The 23,107-nt window shown below is 37.6% G+C and overlaps 1 protein-coding gene across 1 annotated transcript in view; it reads right to left on the bottom strand.

Annotated features, from left to right (window-relative positions):
- Positions 1-22,634, bottom strand: part of LOC106054769 (uncharacterized) — a 61,895-nt gene extending 39,261 nt beyond the window's left edge. The window contains exon 1 of the mRNA XM_013210781.2: positions 22,476-22,634. The gene's annotated coding sequence lies outside the window, so the exon portion shown is untranslated. The remainder of the gene's footprint in view (positions 1-22,475) is intronic.
- Between the last annotated feature and the right edge of the window lie 473 nt (positions 22,635-23,107).

The raw sequence follows: 23,107 nt of genomic DNA, 5'->3' as shown, positions 1-23,107 counted from the left end.
CCATATGCCATATAAGGCTTGTTTCGAAAGGGGAACCAGAAGAGACGAGCCCGGTTGACACCCATGACTGGCATATACCCAAAATTTAGAAATTATATATTATGCTCAAATGTATACGGAATAAATGTGTTCACTAATAATGACAATGTCTTCGATTCCGATTAACTATGAGTATGAGTGATCGTGTTTCCATGACTACGCAAACCTAGTTGAGACCTGCATATTATCCCACACCTGACACAGACAAATCCTTTGTCGTGTGAGGGTGTCTATTTAATGAACATGAAGAAATGTGAATAAAAAAAATAATTCCTTCAATATAACATTGTTCTTTTACTCAACGGTCACTTCAATGATCAGCTGAAGCAAAAACACCCAAGTTACAACTAAATTTCTTCCCCGCTGTTGACAATATAAAAAATGAAGTTCCTTTGAGAGGCTCCGGCAGTTTCTTTTCTAATTCATTTTTAGCAAGTCAAACATTTTAGAAACGAGTTTTTGTTTGTTGGGTTTTTTTTTACATTCTTTAAAATGGCCACCTTCAACATCCCTATTCTACATTTTTTAAGAGTCTTCCATTTTCTTGATTGATATTAGTCCTACCCAAATATCGGACAATCACATATTGGTCAATCTCAGGGAATAGCCGCAACGGCCTTTGATCTGTATTTGTATTATTATCGTTTGATTTCAAAGTGATTCACAAAGAATTTTTTTTTTAAGAACGAGAAGACATTCTTGGTTAGGTTCGTACTGGGCACTGGCAATAGAGAACAGATTAACTATAAGACTAATGCCTTATCAGTAATACTACATTTGTATGGGACATTATTGGTTAGGTTCGTACTGGGCACTGGCAATAGAGAACAGATTAACTATAAGGCTAATGACTTATCAGTAATACTTCATTTGTATGGGACATTATTGGTTAGGTTCGTACTGGGCACTGGCAATAGAGAACAGATTAACTATAAGACTAATGACTTATCAGTAATACTACATTTGTATGGGACATTATTGGTTAGGTTCGTACTGGGCACTGGCAATAGAGAACAGATTAACTATAAGACTAATGACTTATCAGTAATACTACATTTGTATGGGACATTATTGGTTAGGTTCGTACTGGGCACTGGCAATAGAGAACAGATTAACTATAAGACCAATGACTTATCAGTAATACTACATTTGTATGGGACATACATTTATTTTAACGTAATGCTTTACTTCTGATCTATGTCCACACTAAGAAAACTACTACAACAACAAAAAATGATCTCTGCGTAAGGAGACAGACCAATCATTTGTTTAGACTTGAGAATGTTAATATCATCACTTCTGAAACACAAATATATAAAGAAATACACAGTAGAGTGTAACCATGCCTAAGTATAGCATAGAGACGTCTTTATGTACGTACACACACACACACACACACACACACAGCAATGACTAGAACACGGCCACAGAGGCATGAAGTTATAATGTACTCGGCTGGCCTAGGTATAAGAGTCAGTGAGAGACCATGGTCGTACAACGGTTGGTGTTCAGGGTCCCGCCATCTACCCTACCCGAGCACACAAGTCAACATTTTAAAATAAGTTTCAGGCCTATCCCTCTGGGGCATTTTTTAACTCTCAATAATATACTTTTAAAATGTTCGCTTAAAAAACAACAAAACTTTGTTGTTTGTTTAGAAGAATGTCATTTGATTATATAGTAAATCATTATTTAAAATGTATACACAGTTATAAAATTGAAATCACTGTCCCAATTCTATTCTTTAACAGTACCCGTTACTCATCAGATTCACTGTCTCGGTTCTATTCTTTAACAGTACCCGTTACTCATTGGATTCACTGTCTCGGTTCTATTCTTTAACAGTACCCGGTACTCATTGGATTCACTGTCTCGGTTCTATTCTTTAACAGTACCCGGTACTCATTGGATTCACTGTCACTGTTCTACTCTTTAACAGTACCCGGTACTCATTGGATTCACTGTCTCGGTTCTATTCTTTAACAGTACCCGGTACTCATTAGATTCACTGTCACTGTTCTACTCTTTAACAGTACCCGGTACTCATTGGATTCACTGTCTCGGTTCTATTCTTTAACAGTACCCGGTACTCATTAGATTCACTGTCACTGTTCTACTCTTTAACAGTACCCGGTACTCATTGGATTCACTGTCTCGGTTCTATTCTTTAACAGTACCCGGTACTCATTAGATTCACTGTCACTGTTCTATTCTTTAACAGTACCCGGTACTCATTAGATTCACTGTCACTGTTCTATTCTTTAACAGTACCCGGTACTCATTAGATTCACTGTTACTGTTCTATTCTTTAACAGTACCCGGTACTCAATAGATTCACTGTCTTCCAATGAATAAGATGAACTTCAAACAGAGCAAATATTCTATATCTTACAATCACCGAGTCCACATTGTGAATGTGACACACTTTGTATTCATGCTACAATGAAAGTAATTATGCATGCATCGTCAACCAATAAACATTCACTGTAGAGACAGGTGATATATGAATGCACCTATGTCCCGCGTCGTCTTGAGAGAAAGGTTCACACACTGTATGTGTCTGGGGACCGTCTAGAGTTATATATGAAGTATTTGTATACATTTTTGTCATTTGAAATCCAAGCCTTGCACAATATAGGGAGAATGAGACATCGGATATTGTAAATAGAATAGCAAGTATAAATAGGATAATAGATACACATAGAAAAGTATAAAATAGACAGGATAGATATTTTATGCTGTTTAAACAATAGACTTGTGTAACCTATCTGCTTAATGCACTAATCCTGATTGTTACTTTACCAAAAGTATACAAAATATCTACAAATCTTACATTCAACTTTAACCTATAATGAGAAAAAAAACGTTTATATAAATATTGTGAACTGATTTAATCGACAGGGTCGCTACTTGCTGAGAATGATTTTGTTTAAAGGAAGTAGGGGCAATATTACACATTATTTAATTTGCATACGATGAAAAACATTCTTCATTGTTACTTTGAATAGAATTTAAATAAACTACCTTTAGCAAGACAAAGCACAAGACCACTCCAAACATGTCACCAGTGTTAACATATCTATAAGACGAATCGTTTAAATAATGTATTGAACTATATAGTCTGTCAACAAAAAACCCATCCCATGAAAGGTTTAGCCTTAGGCCTGGATCAACTCTTTCGTCCACTGGGTTCTTTTCTGTGTTTCTTTTTTAAAGACCAAACTGTGCTCTGTCTCCGCATAGTCTAACCATCTATTCTACACCTTGGTCTGACTTTACGGTATAGTATATATTCAACTCATGAAAGACAGGGTTTAAACCAACAGGTTAGACGGTTAGACTAAATAGTTACTCTACTCTGGACGACACACAATGACAAACTCCGCCTTAGAACTTTGAACACACAAGACATACATTTAAAACAGTATTATGTTCAGCCTTCTTTTTTCGTGTTTAGGACTTAGACCCAAGTATGTCAACAACTTACATTTAGTCACTAGGATATAACAATAGTGGGATTTCGAAATTAGATTTTTAGGGCGCCCCCCCCCCCCTGAATCCACCAAACTCTAATACTAAATAACTAATAGGTGCCTGACATGAGTTGGGAAAAGTAAAGGCGGTTGGTCGTTGTGCTGGCCACATGACACAATGCTCGTAAACCGTTGGCCATAAAAACAGATGACCTAAACATCATCTGCCCCATAGATCGCAAGGTCTGAAAGGGAAATTTTTTATATAAAAATAGAATTCAACCGTCGCATAAAGCCTGGTGAAGGGATAGGCTTGTGTGTTTTTACTGCTAGGAAGGAAAGGGTACACTTTAGTTGACCCCATATATGACCCTTATAGCCTATATTTATTACAATTGTAAAGACGAGCATCATTTCGATATACGAGACAGCCGTGCCCACTACAAAATAAACGAGATGAATGAGCAGGCAGCCCAACCCGAAGTGAAATGAACATGGGCGCTAAACAAACAGCTAACGTGAGACTAATGATTTCTAACAGCACGTAAGGGTTGTGATTAAAAGGTCGACCTATTCCTACTCACTCTTAAGGCAGTAAACGCATTAACAAAGACTTGAAATCAACACAAACTGTTGAGTCTTAATTACTAAATATCGCATAAAAGCTTACCAGAAGGCCATTACTACAATCCAGCGATAAATCCACTTGATCAAGTCTTCAAGATTATCCACACCAAGAACGAGCTATCCGAGTCTGAATTGAACACAAGTGTATTACATTCCTTGGCATAGCGTTAGGGTGCCGGCCTACCCAGTTTGAGAACTACGACATATCACTGAACACAGAGAAGAGCTAATTAACAAAAACTCATCACAAAATTTATCTTATTACACAGATAACTTCTTGGCGGCCTGGCCAATGCGGTGTACACACTTCAACTGTCCAAGCCAGCCAGCGGAATGAATATTTAGCTATGTCTGCACTGGTGTAGTTTAGGGGGGAAAAGTACTTTTGATAAAACATAAGCCTTTTACAAGGAAACAGATCTGTCAGTACTAATCAGAAATTATTTGAACACATTTGAATCTAAAATATATTTATTCGCATATTACAAACTTTTTCAGTCGTATGTTTCACAGTTAGTATACACAGGAACAGGAGGAAAAAAAAAGACGCTAGTTCTATTATGACCACTGGCCGGAGTAGAGAACACACAACATTTGTCCGTTGGAAGGATGTCAGAAACAGGTAGGAAAGGTATGGTCAAGGCGCACACTTAACACATTCACCCTCAACACACACACACGCACGCACACATTGCACTGATTGTTCAATCGACGGCTTAGATATAATCGAGGCCCTCCAACGAGGATTTGTTCAGTTTTCTACGGACTCGCCACCTATCACATACCCACCCGCCACTTCACCCCCCCCCTCCTCCTTTCCACTACTTTCCCCCGCCCTCTCTTTCCCAGCCGCACGTTAAGAGCACTAGGCGAGCATCGTATTATCGGCAACCCCACTTTCCCGTCTCGCATGATCGCATCTTGCTAGTCACATGGGACGTGGGAGTGTGGTGGTGGAGAAATACTGCACGGTCACTTCCTTCTATTTATTTTTTTTTCAATTAATAGAACAGAAAATGTTAAAAGGTCTACACATAGAAAAACACAAGATTTGTGTGGCACACTATGTGCCAGACCTAAAACCCAAGGTTTGTGTGGCACTCTATATGCCAAACTTAAAGACAATTGATTCAAGTAGATCCACCAAGGAGTTTTAAAAGATCCAGTACACCAGGGCTGTATGTTACATAATGCTCAAAGTACAGACACGGACATAAAACAGTTTCGCATATCAATATCAATACAGGAGGCACTGGTATGCCAGTAGATAAGGAACTACAATGTCGCGCTGGACAGGACAAAGACAGACCTTTCTGCACTTCACCCTGCCTCGGTCATAGAAGTAATTCAAAGTTTGGTTCTAATTTCAATGTTAATTGTGATGTTAAGTGAAGAGTTTAGCTGACGAGACGATGACGTTACCAAGCATGCAGTTGTTGGACAAAGTCGGCAGTTGTCAACTCCCGTGCAAGTTAGATGGGATTCGTGAGTCGTTAATAGATTCAGACTGACATCACTTAGCTCGGCTCAAACGTTTTGTCAAAAAGAGCGGCTGTTAGTCACTATTGTATGAGTACCAAGGATGAGGCTATTTAAACTTGAAAACATTTTGATACTCATACACACACACGGAGTAGATCTACATAATATTGATGTGCGCCAAGAACGATGTGTGTGTCCCGTAAGACCAACTATAATGTATGTGTCCAGTAAGACCTACAATGATGTAGGTGTCCAATAAGACCAACAACGATGTAAGTGTCCAATAAGACCAACAACGATATAGGTGTCCAGTAAGACCAACAACGATGTAAGTGTCCAGTAAGACCAACAACGATGTAAGTGTCCAATAAGACCAACAACGATGTAGGTGTCCAGTAAGACCAACAACGATGTAAGTGTCCAATAAGACCAACAACGATGTAGGTGTCCAGTAAGACCAACACCGATGTAAGTGTCCAGTAAGACCAACAACGATGTCTGTGTCCAGTAAGACTAGCAGCGATATCTGTGTCCAATAAGACCAACAACGATGTAAGTGTCCAATAAGACCAACAACGATGTAGGTGTCCAGTAAGACCAACACCGATGTGAGTGTCCAGTAAGACCAACAACGATGTCTGTGTCCAGTAAGACTAGCAGCGATATCTGTGTCCAATAAGACCAACAACGATGTCTGTGTCCGGTAAGACCAACAACGATGTCTGTGTCCAATAAGACCAACAACGATGTCTGTGTCCAATAAGACCAACAACGATGTCTGTGTCCAATAAGACCAACAACGATGTCTGTATCCAGTAAGACTAGCAGCGATGTCTGTGTCCAGTAAGACCAACAACGATGGATGTTTCCAATGAGTGCACGCAATGAATCATTTCCAAAAAAAAAAAAAATTACTTCCTGTAATTGCTATGTTTATATACAATGTTTGATATGATCTACCTTAGGAATCCAAACCACATGTTTCATTTTATATCAAGCCAAACAACACACACACCCACACACCAATATCGACAGATAGGTAACAAGCAATATTGGTCGACGTATCAACATTTACCAAACAATGCTGCTTCACATTGCGCCACTCATGTGCAATACTCGATTCACCTAAAGCAATGCAATACAAGACTTTATACAAATACTTTAAAATAATGTGAGTACACAAAACACGTGTGTGCATGTGTGAGTATAGACTTTCAGCGCGGAGTGCATTGGATAAATCATCACAAGTTCAAACACCTTTATGTTTATACAATAACAAGATCTAGGTGTGAATAAAAAATCTTGTCCACTATACAAGCACATTGCAGGCTGTTCATACATCAAGAAATGATCATCATTAGTAAAGAGCGCCTATCATGAGACCAAGACTATGGGGCGAGTGAAGCGGGTGATGGTCGGGCGTGTACACAAACACACGCCGGGGCGCCGGGGCTGTGTACCGTTCACGTGTGTACACAGTATAAGCCAGCACAACGTTATAAAACGAGGCTCTAATGGCTCGGTCAACCGCGGCGCGCGCGCCCGTGTGTGCCAGTGAATTGTCATTTGTGTAATTCTCGAAGCTATAAATCAACACAAGTTCATTGGTCTGCCCCCCCCCCCCCACCACGGAGTAAAAGTAAACAGAACAATCACAATCATACAATCATCTGGTCGAAGGAGGACGAGTTTTAATAACGACGAGGCGAGCGAGAGAGAGAAAAAAAAAAGAGACAAATATTCAAATTACAATTTTAACCAGACATACACAAAAGAGAACGATTTCCAGGGACTAACTCAACAAAGAAATAAGATGTGGAACTATTACAAGTGTCACCTAACAAGGAAAATAACTTAATTGACAATTCTCACAAGACTGGAAATCTGTTCAAAGTAGTTCCCTAGAAAAACAGTCCCGTATTTACAAGACAATCTACAGTCGCTCAATTTAAGTTTGATTGGAAAGCGTCTTCTGATGTTCTGTATTTCCATTTTCCAAAAATAAATTAATGCCGGACTTAAGGCAAAACATTATCATCATTTACTCCATTACTTTGTTTAGGGCATGGTCAGTGTGCTATGGTCCTATCTCCTTTCTTGATAGTGAGGGGAGGGTGTATCTGGGAGAAGGTGGTTTCCGTCCTGCCTTTGGGCGCTAAGCAAACACAATGCGGCTGAAGTTAGAACTCGACCCTCCATGATAGGTAAGCCAAGCGAGTTAAGCCACTCAGCCACAGTATTAATATTTTAAATCAATATAATTACTAGACAACATAACATTGTAATAAATTCTACATAAGCCGTTATGTGTGTATATGTAGAAGAAACCTTACATTTGGCATCGATTCAGCAATGGTGATAAAAGGGAGAGTCGATTATATCCATAAGATAACGGGCATCGAATCACCCATCCCAGTGGAGGCCCTGGCCTGCCGGGCCTTTAGTCTCCGATTCTTTCTGCATTACCAAGCCATCGTATTCGTGGTCTGCCTTTGGGGCGCCTGCCTTTTTTTTTCTGCGGTATAGTATTTTTGCTCCTCTGTTCTCTGGCATTCTTTAGAGATGATCAGCCCACATTTCTTTATTTATTTCCGTCACTATGGAGGGGTCTTCACATAATCTAGTTAGTGGGTCTTTAATCCAATTTCATCGTGTATATAGTTTTCCTAAAGATTTTCCTTTCCCAAATATTAAGCAGATTTTCTGTTGTTTTTTCAGTGTTCAGGTTTCACTTGCATACATGGCTACTGGTCTTATCATAATACTTTTGTATATAGTTTTCTTTGAATTCCTTGATACTTTTGCCTTTAAGTATGTGCTGGGAGCTATGGAATATCATATTGCCTGCGGCTATTTGTTCCATTACTTCTGTCAGTTTATCTTTTTTTGCTTCCTACGTATTTGACCTAAGACCATCAAATAAGAAGATCAATTAATTAAAGCACCTATAGTTTCAATTTACCCGATGAGATGTTTACCAACCAGTCAATTGAGCATGAGTACAAACAACTTCAAACAGGTATTATGTAGTTTGAATAAAATGTTTTCGATTAAGACAGAGGACGGCCTATTGTAAAACTACTATTTAAGCTTGTGACACTGGGAAGTAAGATAAATGTTCGCCAATACACTATTTTAGCAAAATGGTCACTCAATTACGCACCTGGTCAACTAAAGCTACAAACGCACATAATAAAGTGACCAATCGAACTATCAAAATCAATAGTTCAACAATAAGAACTAGCGACTGAGCTGCGGTTAACACTTTCTCAAAGCCATTAAAAAAGGGAGTACGAGGGGAAAAAAAAAACAACCTCTAGTTTATATTGATTTAATGATTGTGTTAAAGAGTAATAGAGTACAGCTACAGCAGTGGGAGCTGTACTCACGTTTGATGTTGACTTTTTTTTTATGACGAAGCGCCACTATTTAACGCTGACTAATTGAGTGTCAGGCGTTTGTAACTATAGATTTCCACTGAGACGTTTTCAGCAAAGGCGATCTCGAGCGTTAATGATTCAGTACGAAATATACTGGTTAGTTTTAACGTTAGTTCAATAACTTTGGTTTCCGAGAATCGTTCACGTGAAAGGGTATAATAAAGAATTATGTTAAATAGAGTGGAGTTATTAGATGAACCTACTTTAAAGTCAAGAACTCAATTGAGCTTTGAAGTAGGATCCTACAATGGCGTATTAGCCAGGAGTTAACGTACAATGACATTTGCACATGAACAACTCAAAAATCTTCTATACTATAAAGTAGAATGTGAGGTGTATGTATGTGACTTATAGACATCAAAACCGCTTGACCAATCTTGATAAAACTTGGCAGGAATGTTTCTTGGGTACCAACTTAGACCGTAGTGTATGTATTGTAGCCCTAAAACAAACTTAAGACCCTCAAAAAAAAAAAAAGTTGTCCGACTCTATTACAGCTATAGTATTTTATGGATCTAGGCCATGTTTACAATGTTGACATGAGAAAAGATTGAAAGGATTTAGATCTAGATCTAATTTTAAGAAATACACTTTGCGCAGATAGTTTTTTACTTTGACACATGAAAATACAAAAGAAGGTCCATTGATTTCATTAGATAATAAAATTAACTTTCAAATTTGTGTTTCAAAACCATTTTTTACATAAATTAGTTCCTTATATCTGTGACTACAGATTTCCTGACGAACATTCTTTCATTAGACAATACCGTAATGTTTCTTTCCATCCTTAGATCTAAAACTCTAATTTATCTCTAGGATGATAAAACTTCTCTTCGCACAGAAAGTTTTATACTTTAACACATGAACATACTAAATATAGTCCATTCATTTCATATTTTGATCAAATTAACATTCAAATTTGGTTTTCTAAAGCATTTTTAATAGACTACATTCGTTTATGAAAGCTGCGAAGCCGAGTTGAGATAGGCCTATATTCATTCATGAATCGCGTACCGGTACTAAAAATTATTTCGTTTAATTGTCTACTTAATAATCCCATTCATTTAACAAAGCTATCGCTCTTTTCGTTTTAATAGATATGTATGTATCGGCTTCGGGTAAACCCATTTTCGTAGCGAAAGAGAAGAAACTTGAAAGGATCATTAGCTAAGTTTAACATACATCTAAATCCAATCCACTACATTAGTAAACACACACTTAGACCCGCAGACTGCGGGTAATGCCAGGCTAGTATGTTATAAAAAAAACTGTTTAAAGTCGTATGATTTCTGTTGATCAAAATGTAGAATGCCATAATTTTGAATTTCAGTTCCAATGAACTGAGGTACAAGAAAAATGGAACGTGTAAAATGATATAAAAAATCTATGTGATACTTCTATGAATATCTACTAAATTTTATGGATGATCACAACCTCTATAATAAAGACGGTATACCAGACTAACAGCTGGGAATGAAACTGAATGAGATCAAGTCCGCATACTGTCAGGAACCGAGTGAGGAAAGGAGGGTCAGAAGGAGGTCGTCGTTTAAGAAGAATGTGTCAGATTCTGTACCTGATGTCACTAATCACTGGCCTACCGAGTGGATGGACGTAGGCACCTGACCCAAGAGACCACGACATACATCAAGATGAACCCCGTGCTCATGCACCAGTCCTACAGGGGCGTGTCCGGGTGGAAGGCGCCGAAATAAGTGGAGAGACCGCTGTGTCTAGATCCAACACAGGGCAACAAAAATGAAGGGAGGCAATGTTCTAGAGAACAAAAAAAGTGACATGCCTAAATAGAACATCAGTAAGAGACACGTTAACGCCATGGCCGAGATTAAGACAATATAACGGGAGATAGCACGAGATAGTACTCCGCAAGACGAATCAATCTTTACTTTTATAGGCTGAATACAAAAAAAAAAAAAAAAAAAAAAACACTGCAGATGGGAAGAATGGCCCCTTTAAAAGAAAGAATCTTGATAAACGAATTCCCCCAGCCCCAATACCGAAATTCTTCTTCTTCGTTCTCATTTTACATGTCGGAGAGTTCAGATCAGTAATCCTATATCTGAGATCAACCGCGAAGTGGTTTCCAGATCAGGCAGTTCTTCGTCTAGTTTTTGGTGTATATGAGGGTTTTGGGGCCAGAGTCTTGATCTAGTATGCTAGCTTTGAAGGACATGGTCAGCATTCTCTTGTGATGCCCCACAATAGCGAAATTAAAATATAACTTTTTACTGACCAGCTAAAGGTTGTAGTCTGAATTTGACTTGGACATCTCCCTTACGATATTGTCTGCTGTCAAACAACCAGCATGTCGTATGGGTTATATATGTGTTTAAGTGCTAAACATGCAAATCAGAAAGACGCCAACGTTGAACGCACTTTTTTTTTCTTACAATACCTCTATTCAGGTCGCACATTCCTAATGGATGTGTGGAAACGGTTCTCGAAAAGGTCTCTTACGATTTTCTTAGAAATTAGAAATTATATCGTTGGGAAAAGAATTGCGAGCTCGTTGGCCACACTGGGAAAACTAGTTTGACCGTTTTAATTGTTCAAAGTATAAGAAGAAAATAACTTAAATTTGGCTAAATTTTAAACTACGACATTTGAGACATCAAATACTCTTAGCGCTCAAAGCATAACAGGATGGTTCAAGACGACTGTAACAGAATGTGCCTTAAGACAAATAAATCCCAACGGCGAAGAGTAGACACAATTTGTTTTTAAAGTTTGAAAGTACTCCCCACCCCCTTTCAACACCAGAAATAGGAAGACTTTAAAACGTTTCTTTTAGCCCCCAAGAAGACACGAGAAGCCTTTTCGGTTTGTTTCTTTCCGTGCGCTTCTATCTCCCACTAGGAGTTGACACACTTTAAAATGCAAGCCGCTGCGATCCATCCACAAGTTAAAAAAGGTTCGTGCAGCAGACACAACGTACCTGGCAATGAATCCATTGAAACACGGGTAGTAGCGCTACTAGAACGTATCGTAAGGATTAACGACGGAAATAAAGAAATGATCTGATCCCAGAGTAAAATAGAGTACTTTTTTTTTTTTTTACAAAAAGAGACCATGTCCAGTTTCAAGTTCTGGACACTTGACCGGATGACGGTGTAGTTGTTGATGTGAGATATTGAGGAAACTCGGTGTGAAGTGTCGTGTCATGTGCTCTCTCCTGGACAATGGCTAACCCAATGGTCAACATCGTTGCGACCAAAAAGGTTGGCCAAAAATTCCAGGCGTGCCAAGCCGATCCCTTCCAAAACGTTTCAACGTAAAACGGGGGGGGGGGGGGGGAGGACAAGAATGGTGTGGTCATTTCAGATAACTCCACATTCCCTATCAACTATTAATTTTTATAGTCAAAGTACTTGGATTTGGATAAGATAGTTATAAAAAAAAAACGTCGAGGGACATGGCGAAGGACCGAATGCGTGGGAGGCCAACGGGAGGTAAGTATATATACACACACACAAAGTTAACATCAACTGGTCGGGATTGAACTAACGAAACGGGGTCACAAGGCATTCAATGTCATGATTCATCCCCCCCCCCTTTTTTTTTCTGCTTCTTTTTTTTTCACGAGTTAGCACGAGCCTATCCCTCCCCCCAAAAAAACACAGCCAAGTCCTCTTCACTGGCTTACCTGGTCGGGAAGGGAGGGGATGGTTTAAGATTGAGGACGGGGGGAGCCTATGCTGGAGAATCAGGACAAAGGCGGCGCGATATAGAACAGCCGCGTGCTTAACCAACCATAAACTCCCGGGAGGGAAAAAAAAAAGTAAATAGGCATTAGGCTTGTAGTAACTCATCATTATAATCTGTTCGGACCGGACAGCTCATGCCGAGTGCGAACTGACCGCCGCCCAGGCAAAGCGAGGGCCATTAGAGGCTCTTTTCTTCCAAGCGCTCGCGGGAATGAAGAGGGGTGGAAAGAAAGATAGGCTGGGGGGCGAGAGGGGCACAGACATCGCGTGTCCAGTTTAGAGGAGTAGCCCCCTCTCTCTGTCTCTCTCGTACGCTACAATAATCGCGTGTCCGCTAGAGGAAGTCAACTTGTCCAAGATCTACGATAAGATGGCCACAAAACACACAAAAAAAAAGTGACTCGCACGTTACTAGCAAGGAGTGTTAAAAAAAAAAAACGGTTTAGGAAAGTGCGTCCTCTACAATGAATGAGACGAGGGTGCGCTGCCGATTACGATACGACGGTCCGGTGTTCGAATACCGTAATTATTATAGGGATTCCAAGTAACTTTCACTTTTTATAATACGAGTCATTTACCCCCAAATATTAGCATACGTTTTGCTCTCTTTCAATTTGAACCCATGACCCTTTTCAATTATAACTCTAAGACAAAGCGCCGTTTTGAATATAATGTATCTTTAACGATGTTCACTCTAATTTAATGTCTTGAATATTTGTATAAAACAATCTTTACACGAAGACGCATCGCTTTTTTTTTAATCTAAAGAAACTAGGAATATGTATAACTGAGAAAACAGTAAGTCTTTTTATTCATCTACCACAAGTAGCCTAATAACCTTTGCCGACACCTGGTGGTATGGTAATATTTCAATGACCCAAAGGCATCGACTTTGTAGCACTGCCGAATCTTTTCTAATCTCTTCCGACTTTTAGCACTCAATAAATCTCTTTTTTTTTGTGTGTGTATTATTCAGCTGGCAACGGTAGAGTTCAAGTTAGCGTTGTTTAGTTTATTGTGCAAATATACAATATTGTAAACAAAAAAGAATACTTAGAGGATCGATGTAACAGACTTGACTGTAGGTTTTATGTTCAGAAATTCTAATGCGATCCGTGCACTTTTAAGAAGATCTCTCTCTCTCTCTCTCTCTGTAGGGATACACGGGCATGCCCATGCGTCTAAATGCATATTGAAGGACCTTACGGGGAGTTATACAGTCATGGGAATGGATGATGCAAGCAAGGCAGGCCATGTAGCAAGACTTACGAAATAGCGAGAGAACAGAAAATCAATGGCAAGGTTTGTTCGCCTTTCTTAGGAGAGTGAAAATAACAAAATAAAACCATTTCCTTAGTGGCTACATGGAAATTATAACAAGCGATAGTTGATAGTTCTATACGCATGGACCAGTTGTTGTATTCCCGTCATTAACACGCCTGGAACGTAATGAGTTAGACGAGAATGGCGAATCAACATCTCGTATGCCTTTCAGATCTTGCAATCTATTGCTGTAAAGCCACGCACTACCACCAACGACTTTTTTCTTCAACGTAGGTCAGGTAACACTAGAGTTGGTTGGAGTCAAGGGGGGTGGGGGTCCTAGAAATACCGAATAAGAGTCCAGTCTTCGCCGTAATTCGAACTTAAGACCGCTCGGTACGGAAGCCAAGCGCTTTTCCACTCGGCCATCACGCCCCATATGCCAACTTTCCGCTTAGAAAAAAAATCTTATCAATTTATAAATCACAAATATAACCGAAAAGAATCGTTCCGTAAACAACGTCTTCTATAAATCATCAAAAATATTTGAATGGAAGAGGGGGGCGGGGGAAGTGTCATGACCTACATTCAAACAGAGAGAGAGAGAGAAATGCCTCAAACTTCACTGTGGAGTGTGAGCTCATCTAACCATCTCCTTTGCCTACAAGTGAGTAATAAAACCCAGCTGCGCGAAGCTCGACTATTTCGTGCTTTTTTTTTTCCCTTGACAGGGTATGGAGGTGTATGAAGGCAGAGGGAATGGGGGCTAAAAGGGGGATATGAAAAGGTAAAAAAAAAATATGACCCCCTTCCCACTCCGGATAAACCCCCAACGTTTCCGAAAAAAAAATAAAATTCGGCAAATGGCAAAGTTGAGAATAGCATGATATATAGATAGGCCTACCGTTGTCTGAATGGTAACAAGAGATTTGAATATTTCGGTAAAGGATTTCCAGGATTAAAACCAAAAGTAACAGCACACATGTTTAGGCAGAACTTAAACTTAATGATTATAAAAACAATGCAGTGCATTAACAACGACAGTCGCTTTAAAAAAAATGTATTTTATAATTATCTTCAAACGCCATTAACTCTCAGTGAATATAACTGATTTGCATCTAGAGTACATACACAAGGATAAAAAAATCTACATTTTATAGAACGTATTGGGAAGTCGGTATATCATTTGGTTGCTGTATCAAGTAGATTTTACAAATTCGTCCATTGATGATGAAATAATGATCCATTATGCATGTGCCGTATATTTTTTAAAAACTTAATGTAATTAAACTAACGGTGTAAGAATAAAATAAATCTTCATAGAAATATTTTTTCTTATTGTAAGAGACATTAGCGTTTGCTTTTTTTTTTAATTAAAAAGGTACGACTTAGGTGGCTTCCTGGTCGTGCGGTATACCCTCTGGGTTGTCCTCTCAAATGTCCGCCTCCATCCCCTGACTTCCAGCAGGTAAGTTTGTAATAATCTGAATTCTGAAAGTCTTAGTAGCAGTAATTTATAAAACGATTAAAAAAATAATATTTAAAAAAAATCCAAGACACAACATTCCTCTCTCATCTGTCCCTTGACTTTCGTCGTAGGGGCGCTGTGACAGTTCGAGTAACCAAATAACAAATGACAAGTAACAAAAAAAAATATATTTCATTAATCACTCTGTATGTGGTACTCACTAACCGAACACTTTTAGCAGCACGCCATCAAGAATACGGTTAGTATTACAACATTAATGTAAAATGTTATCGTGATTGATGAATGAACACCCCCCCCCCTTTTTTTTTCTTTAAGAGTCGTGACTTTTAGTTGACTATTACAATAAGTAATCATTAGGTCTTAGAATCGATAATTTAACAACAGAATCGGTGTTTAAACACCATACAGTGATATAGTCTCGTATCGAGATTTAAAAAAAAACAGGGTGAAAAAAGGTGGAGACGATACTCGCTATTGAAACCAGAAAGTTCAACAAGAAAATGCCATAAAGCAACGAGTTCCAGAGACAGTCGAGTCTAAGAGAAGGGAAGACACTGGGGTTGGGGGGGAGGCCAACAGACCTGTGTTTGTATTACATTACGATAAAACGCAGTTTTAATCTGAGGGACGCACACCGCGAGACATCCAGCAATTACTGTCACCTGTATGTGATCCTGACCGCTGCTGACAAGATCAACAGGTTTATGGTCGGAACCTGATTATGTTCAATTTACTTTGTATATCAGTGCAGTCCTACCCCGAGACGGGCTTTTAACAAATGTAACGCAGCAGTCTGTACCTATTGATTCAATCATTGGCAATCAGAAGGAATGGTATTTTTTTTTTTTGCATTCAGACCTCCATCCTATAAACCGCTGCTGTAAGACTAAGTTTCTAGATCGAGATACATACAAGGTCAAGTAAACAGATGCATGGGTATGCTAACGTTTTCCTTGAGATGTCTCATTCAACGTCTAAGTCGGCTGGAAGACCACGGCAATGAGGTGCACACTTTATTTAATTTAAAGTTTCAGGACCGGCCATATCAAACCCACACAAAACGACGAAAATGTAATGAATTGGACAGAGCATGAAACAGGTTGCCGGTATCAGCCAAGGATTTAGCAGAGTTTAACATATATACGACTAGATGGGTACATGGATACGCGTGGGACGTAATTATCTTCTTTTCAAGTAACGTCTGTAATTTATAAGACAAGACAAAACACACCGAAGAGCGTCACCGCAATGTAGTCAGTGATTGAAGATATTCACAATTAGTTGGTGAAAAAATATTCTGAGCGACTCGCGCTGAAAATTTTTGATTGAACTGATGTAACTCAACACGTCGACCTCTCGCCCCAAAGCCTTTTCCAGAAGCAACATTTCTGTCAAGACGTCCGGGGACGAGTTCTGGCGCAGTGAATAACCAGAGACTTTCTGTGTGTCCTGCACTAGTGCCCCACAGCAATGTGCTCGTAACCGCTTCTATATCCAATGTGTCTACTTATGGCGAAATCTAAACGCATAATGCATAACTTGAATGTTTAACTCATAACCAGCCGACAGTGTCATTTATCCACCACTCGTAAAATTAGTTAACAAAAAAAAATCACGACAAGACGTAACGATGGATTACAACTGAGGAGTAGAGTTCTCCACCTGCTAAGTGACACGGCGTAAGCTCAAACCCAAATGCCTCATGCACGATCTGGGTAAGGTATTCCATGTGAAGGCGACGGGTGGAATCAGGATCAAAATACACTCGATATCCTAGATCTATCTATGATATGGTAAAATAAACCAGAACAACTTTAAAAAAAAAAAGTGGACCTAGCTCGTGAATGAGTCTTGGCAACACTAATCTCCCCAAGTAAAACGACAGGCCAGCAAAGTGAACAAAAGTATCATGCCAATGAATTATATTGCGTCTGCCCTCCCCCCCCCCCCCCACAACCTTCCATGTATACTTCGACATCTAATCTTTAAAGACAAGGACAGGAAGCGATCAACTATCATCCAACGACAAGAGTCCTTGAAAACTGATGCATACCAAGAACAAAGACATCCCCCCCCGACCCAATTACACTTCAAGACCAACATCTAACGCTATAGATATTGCTGATGATAAGAAAATATAAACATATTTTTTCGCAAAGACCTTCCTTTAGATCAAGAAAAAGAGGCAGACAGAGATAGCGATGGGAAGACAACATAAAAGAATGGACGAGCCAGCCATTGAAAGAGGTTCTAACTAATGCAAAGGACAGAGGAATGGAGAAAGAAGGTCGACGAATCTTGCATGGTGCTCCAACGGTTCAACGGACTAAGGGATAGGTGAAACATAGTTTCTTATATTGTTACTATTTCACGCAGCAGTAAAAGCTACATGTTATAGGTGAATTTGGTTATTATATAACAATCCTTCGATTTTTTCGGAAACAAGCTAATGAACACAACTGTAAAAAAATTATTTCGACTTTTTAATATTTTCTTGGCTCATCTTATTCCACGAAGTCGATAACAATAAAAAAAAATCACCCCACCCTCGCTTCACCCTCCACATTTTAAAGTAGGCATTAAATGTTCGAGTCGTGGCGAGCAGGGAGAGATACTTGTAGAAATAATTGATTGGAGCCTGTAAGAAGATTAAAATAATTGAAGTCGTCTCATAATCAATTGATCCGACCCGAGCAGCCGGCGAGTTTTAAATTGACTGCTGCATCGTTTGAAAATACAATTTGGACTCATTATTGCCGAACCTAATTGGTTCTTTATTGCCAGATGACACATTGACTGGGGGCATGGGGACCGGGGGGGGGGGGGGGGTGAAGACCACAGCTTTGACGATAAATTGTATCAAATAAAGGGGGGGGGGGGCTTCAGGGTCCTAATGAAAAGATCAATAACAACATTAAGCTCTCGATTTTAAAGGGAAATACCGAGCGTACAGTCAACTATATAGAGTATTTCAGTGGTAGCAAACCCTTTCAGTTTTAGGACCATATCAATTTCCAAAGCAAGTGTCATGGGGGCAACATCATCTCAAAAACTGCTGAGTCCAATGGAGGTGATCTTTCGTGACTACACGTGACACTCTGGGCAGGATATGGCCCGCGGACCCTAGTTTGTGTATCAATGGAGAGTGGAATATGTGCTAAAATGAGGCTGTTTTAATCACAACTTCTCTTAAAGCTAAACTCTACATCGTTGTTTTTTTTATTTTGTGCGTTCTTGTTATATTTTTGTACGTAAAATTCGCAAAAAGAATTAAAGTTAAACTTTAAAGATATTAAGAAAAGAAATGATTAAACTTGAAATAAACAAAAGTAGCTTCTCTTCAAAATTCTTACAACCAGAATATAGAATAAAAAAAAAAAACACTATAAATATTTAAAAGAAAAAAAAAACTCACAGAGCCACCTTCATAGCTATTTTTAGATGAAAAACAAAACAACAAACCCTCCCGTTGTACACATAATTCATCTCATAAGAGCTTGCAAAAAAAAAAAAAAGCTCTCACCACCAACTATTTATTCTGTCAAAAGGTCAAAGCAATTTCCACACAGGAACAATATTTCATACATTGGAGCTCTCAGCTTCCCTGACCTCCCCCCCCCCTTCCCCAATAAATCGTACCCAGGAAGCAGTTCTGTAACAAATGGAACCCAATCACACAAAGATTATCTGGAAGTTCACCATAAAAACAAAAAAACAAAAAAAAAAAAAACAGCAGTGATTTGTTAGTTCTTGGTTGTTGAGTTTTTTTGTTTGCTGTTTGAATGTTTTTATTTTTGGCTTATGTTTCCTTGAGAAGAAATGATTGTTTAAATTGTACAATTGTAGATCAGATTCACATGGGGGAAAAGGGAAAATCAAAGTTATACATAGAAAAAAAAAAAATTTATGTACACTCTAATGGAATCTATTTTGAGTTCATTCTCATTCAGGCAAAAAGTGATGGGATTGGAAAAAAAAAAAGTGCTGGACTGTATTGCAAGAGAAATACAATATAATAGAATCAGTACAGAGCCAATATAGACATCTCATTACCTCATTAAGTTAATACACACAAAAAAAAAAATGTGTATTTGTTAAGAAGAGTGAAACATGTTTGACAATTCTTACAGACTCTGAATAAATCTGAGACAAAAGACTGCAAGATCAGAATACACTCAAGTGACTTGGTCCCTTTTTTTTCTTCTTTAATAGATAAATCTTTGTGATATCATCTTTCAATACATCAGCTCTGAAAACAAAGTTTAGTCTCTACATTGTGCACGCTGTCTCTCCTCCCTTGCATCAGAACAAGGAGCTTTGAGTTTAACTTGTTGCTGAGAACTTTATGCTAAATAAATTATGTTTCCATACACTCTTGAAATATTTAAAAAAAAAAAAAACAGCTATCATTACTTTCTAAAGTCTATTTAATGGTCAGTATAATATAATTACCCACTGATTTTTTTTTTAGATGACTATTATTTATAAAGCCAGGATGGATGTCATTAGATCTTGATTAAATATGAACATTTAAGTAATAGACAAATGTGTACAATTATTTTCAGTTACTAGTTAGCTTACACATTTATAAATTAAAATGCATGAAATTTAATGACTACCAAATCAAAGAGTTCATTATTTGTCTAACATTTCCTTTTAAACAAGTGACTAGATATAATTACAAATGTAAGCATCTTTCCATGCCAGGTAAAAAAAAATAAAATCTTATGTGTAAATTGTTCGAATAGTTTAAGATCCTGTGTGGAAAACTAACACAATGAACTTTTATTAGTGGTGAAGAGAAGAAGCTTGTTATGTTCACTAGGGGTGAAGTTCTAAGACATTATTAACATTCAATGATTGAGAAATAGCGATGAAACATGAAATAACATTTAAAGAACATCTTGTCTCAAGCTTACAGATTTAATGTCTATTTGATAATGTCAAATATTACTTAACAAAATATTCAAGATAGCCAGGATGTAACTGGTTAGAGTTTTAACTTCCAACACTCATCACAGACCGAATGCCATAGCTGATAAAATGTGAATATGGATGTTTTGACATACAAAGTACCATTTTTTTTAGTTCATTATATTTTGGACATTAAACTTTAATAAGCTACAACAAACGACAATCTTTTTTCATCCATATTTTTTTTTATTGCAAAATTTTTTATTCATAAAAAAAAAATTAATTTAAAAATAACTATATCTATTTGACATTTATATGCTACACAATCTATAGATATCTAAAAGTAGGAAATAATAAAGCTAAATAATGAAATTGTTAATGTCAATAAATTGGCCATAAGAAGTCAAGAGATAAGAAATATAATTAACAGATAACCAATTTTTTTTTTAATTTAATTAGTTTGTTAAACCCATAACCCCAAACTTTTATTGCATTATTTTAAATAATTCAAACACTACCGGCCTATTTATGACTTTAAACAGACATACATTGTTTGTAAAGTAGCCTTAATGATGCATTATTATTAGGTATGCCATCAGGGTATGCTGTGTCTAAGTCTATGTCAGAAAATGCATCACATGTAATCGACATTTAGACTACTAATTTCATTTTTCTGTTTAGTTGTGTAAACAAGAAACAAAACAAGATTAATATTGGGGATAAGTATTTTAGCCGAGATCTGCAATGAGATCTAGAACTCAGTATTTTAAGGCTTAACCCTAAAGTTATGAACAATGAACACAAATATTGATCTAGATTTTAATTTAATATGTAGATCTACAGAATGCAATGATCTATATTACATTTTTTTTTTTTTGTAATTTGATTTAAACTTAGAACATAGACTATAGATCTAGATTTGACCTAGAAAAATGCCTAGATCTTTACTCTATACACTATCTAGAATCTAGATCTATAATATAGATCTAGATCTACTCTAGGTGACTAGGTAGAGTCAAGGGACAAGAGTGTTAAGACAGTTAAGTCTATTTCTCTATATATTGTAATTTTATATATATATATATAGTCTTAGACTTAATATAGATCTACTAGATTTCTAGCTAGACTGTCACTATACTTTAATACTAGAGTCTACAGTCTAGACTAGATTTACTGACTGGATCTAGACTATTCTAAACAATCAGTCTTGAGTCTAGATAGATCTATCAGCTATCTTATCTGCTAAAATAGATCTTGATTTCTAGAATCTAATCTAGATTGACTAGAACTAGACCTAGATATATGGCAAATCTATACAGAACTTTACTGTCTCTAGTGAAAAGTCTATATATTATAAGTATATCTAGAATCCACTCTCTACTACCTAGATTCTATAGATCTAGATCAAATAGATTGAAATTTAAAAGAATGTAGTTTTTCTATAGTCTATACTACTCAGGACTACTGAGACTGAGTATACATCTATCATCTAGACAATCTAGAATAGAGCTATTTAAGTATTTTTTTCTAGATCTATTATTATTAGACAGATTTATTTAGATCTAGATCTAGTAACTAAATCTAGTAAGACTCTACACCTGGAATCTAAAATAGTATTCAATGTTTATTATAGTTTATAGATTCTAGATCTAGATCTAGAATATTATATTGTAAAATTCTTAGACGTCCTAACTAAGTCAATTAAGATACACAATCAGGTGACAATGCTATATTTTGTAGTCAATAGGTCAATGGGAAAGCAAAACGTTTGCGTGGTAAAATTAAAGGCCAATGTAAAGAATTTTTGAAAAGTATTTGTAGGCATTTTCTACGACAAAGAAAAGAGTGGAGGAATTTTTTTTTCCTCGCTCGACGCTATGCCTCGCGTAGCGAAGCACCGAAGCCTGCTGTAACATAGGGAGCCCTACTCCCGGGACAAGAACCTGTGCGTGTATAGGAATTCTAGTGCTAAATACTGCGTGAAACTGTATGAAAAGTACATCAAAGCACTCAGGTAACTTACCCAAATGTTCCTTTAACTTTTCATGGCATAGTCCTTTCGAAATAAACACGAAAACAAGAAGGAAACAGTCTGGTCTTCTACTCTCATAGATGCTTCTGTTCAAAGATGGCGGTGAAACACGAGCTTTACCGAAAACTACCGAGAGCGACCAAAGGTATCCGGAAACTCAGCCAGTCTCGATATAAATCCCGCCTAAAAATGAAAAGGAAAGAACTTTTTTTTTTCTTCTTGGGGGTGAAGAGGAGAGGGCCGAGAAAGGGGGAGTGCGGTGAGGGGCGAAACATCGTCTGCTAGCGTTCAGAGCAGTGGATCTCACACAATGACATTGTTCCCCCAAACCAATGTTTTATTTTGTTTTATTTTTATACGTTATACAGCGAATGAAAAAAAAAAAAGAATGAATGTGATGTCGCAAAGTTAAACAGGTTAAATATGATAAATGCTTTTTTTAAAACCTTACTTAATATTGAGTGAAATTGCATCAATTATTTTAAATCCAAACTTAATTAATTTTTAAGGAATCGAAATTTATAATCGCATTGTCTTGCAATGCCATATAGTTTCTAGGTTGTTTTTTTTTTCTTTTAAATTGGGTACCATGCAAGATTTGTCGACCATCTTTCTCCATGCCT

Source organism: Biomphalaria glabrata, chromosome 11 (genome assembly GCF_947242115.1).
Source record: "Biomphalaria glabrata chromosome 11, xgBioGlab47.1, whole genome shotgun sequence".
Taxonomy (NCBI): Eukaryota; Metazoa; Mollusca; class Gastropoda; family Planorbidae; genus Biomphalaria; species Biomphalaria glabrata.
The sequence above is the reverse complement of the archived record's forward strand: the minus strand, read 5'-3'. Positions and strand labels throughout refer to the sequence as shown.